Source organism: Tasmannia lanceolata, unplaced genomic scaffold, assembly GCF_043159265.1.
Source record: "Tasmannia lanceolata isolate RefF3 unplaced genomic scaffold, GAP_Taslan_0.1 ptg000020l, whole genome shotgun sequence".
Classification (NCBI taxonomy): Eukaryota; Viridiplantae; Streptophyta; class Magnoliopsida; order Canellales; family Winteraceae; genus Tasmannia; species Tasmannia lanceolata.
In genome coordinates, this window is record NW_027518697.1 from 17,376,673 (window position 1) to 17,379,130 (window position 2,458).

Consider the following 2,458-nt stretch of genomic DNA (forward strand, 5'->3'; position numbering starts at 1 on the left):
CAGTTTCATGGTCTTGGCAATGATGAGGATGTTTACATGGAGGGAACCTTAGTAAGGTAGAATGTTCCATGAGACAATAAGCTTCTATCCTTGGTGGACAACTTACAAAATCCTTGGCCCCATAGAGATGCCCTATCACCTACGTATTTTCGAGAAATTTTTCGGGTGGACACCGCACAAAATCCTTGGGATCGGGTTGATTCCAATTCACATTTTAGAAAAATCTCAATCCGACCCAACCCAACTTTGACTTATTGATCATGCAATCCACCTTTTCCTATTAAGGACTATAAATTTTGCAATATTCCTAAAGTACTACCCATTGTAGAAGAATCAGAAACCTTTTTACAGAACTTTTTTTTACAAATGAATTTTGTGACCTTCATCACCATTTTTTTCACATCGTTTCTTAATTATCCATTGTGATATCAATGACGTATATGACCAATGAACTTACTCTCTCCAAGAACAAAAGACTACGCACAATGTACCCATTAACAGTAACCATATATATAGGGAAGTGATAAATCGACCACCAAATATCGTAAATCGACCCCCTATGTGTTTCTCTCCATCAATTCTACATGTTCATAAATGCCACTTTAGTTTCTTATTGTTTTATTTGTAGTAAGCATATATTGGCTCTCAAAGTCAACATCAACATTTCTCAGATATCTTTGATCTATCTCCAAGCATCAACTAACAAAGCTCTATAAAGAGCCAGAATGCATTACCCCTACCTAAAGCCCCATCTCCTCCCACAACCATCCAAACTTTCAAGTTGGGATAAGAGGATATATCAAAGCATCAGCATTCATAGAGCAGCTTCATTCTCACATATCAGCATTACCACCAATTTCATCCCTTTTTCAAAGACCTCACATCTCTTGAGCCCTTCTTCTGCCTCATCTTCATAATCACCTTCGTCTTCGGCTATCGCATCCTCACACCGCTGATATTCTGACACCGGATAGTTCATGAGGCTGAATGCTGTCTCATCCTGGTATCGCTGACATTCCGACACCAGATCGTTTATGTTGCTTTCAGCCTCCAAAAATTCCATCTCGTCCATCCCCCCTCCAGTGTACCAATAGAAGAAAGATTTCTGTCTAAACATGACAGTAAACTGGTCTGACACTCTGTGTCAGTCGGTAACATCTCCTGGATTGAGTTTCCAATAAAAGTTGAAGCCATGGGCAGCCCCCGAGGGGGGATGTCGCATAAACTTGACTTCACATTGTTGGGGATCCATTGACCTTCAACGAACTTCAGTTCTTGTTCTGCACGTTGATCATGATCTGCTCATCTACTTGGTGCTCATCTTGCTTCTGAACATGGCAGAGGCAATCAAATAGCAGCCATGGAAGGGGTCATTTGCATACATCATGTTCTTTGAATCCTACATTCGCTGGGTTAGGTCAGGGACAGAGGGAGGTACTGCTGAGACACCCCTGAGGTTAGAGGGGCAAAACCAACCATGAAGAAGTGAAGACGGAGGAATGGGATCAGGTTTGCTACAAGCTTTCGAAGGTCGGAGTTCAACCGACTAGGGAACCTCAGGCAGCAAGTAACACCACTCATTGTTGCAGAGATCAATTAGTTTAGATCACCGAGAGAAAATTCAGTAAATAGGTTGTCATTATAGAAAAGAAACATGTCCAATGAGAAAGCATTAAATGAGAATACGAACTTCAGTGATCCTAGACTTAAAACACATATGAAGGGCAGCCAATTACATTAACAGCTTATGTGATTTTTCCTCCACTGTCCAGGACAAGCAACTTAGATCAGTTGTGTATCGAAGGCCAATCTTCATGTCATCAACTGAGTATTCGAGCTTAAGATAGAACAGAAGCTTATAGTGAAAGTTTGAAATCCTCCGAAAATAAACTTTGGATTAGCATATCAAATGCTAAGTTTCTTTACCCATGGCTTTAGCAAGCAGAAGAGATCAAGTAGAACTGTAAATATAATCAACACGAGTTTTAGCATTTCTATTAGGGCAGGAGGCAATTTAATCCATATTTTGGGTAGGGATGTCACTGCCAATTCTATTATCCAGCCTGATACGTGGCGTCGTCCTAAACCTCATAAAGAAAAGTCTTAAATCTCATAAAGAAGCACACTTAACTCATAAAGAAATCAAGTATGTAAATACTTTACTTTATATCTAAGAATTGTCATGGGGCGTAAATTATGTTGTTTAATATACACCTTTTAGCATCATCGTCCAATAAACCATGTGCATTGTGTTGACCTACTTACTGCTTGGTCAGTCTGCTGCCACATATTCATTTAGTCCAAAGATATCAAGTTCCAGAGAAACATGCCAGTAGAAGGCCCGTCCCTTTCAAATTCTGATTACAAAACCACTTGAATCTACATATTACATGGGGAAATGTCACTTTTAGATTTGAGTACCCGCTTGGAAAAGAGGGCATTTCATGGACGACAATCC

At 40.0% G+C, this 2,458-nt stretch overlaps 1 pseudogene; it reads right to left on the minus strand.

The window, feature by feature from the left end:
- Positions 1-814: 814 nt before the first annotated feature.
- LOC143854751 (tubulin beta-1 chain pseudogene) lies at positions 815-1,581 on the minus strand (annotated as a pseudogene).
- Positions 1,582-2,458: the final 877 nt, after the last annotated feature.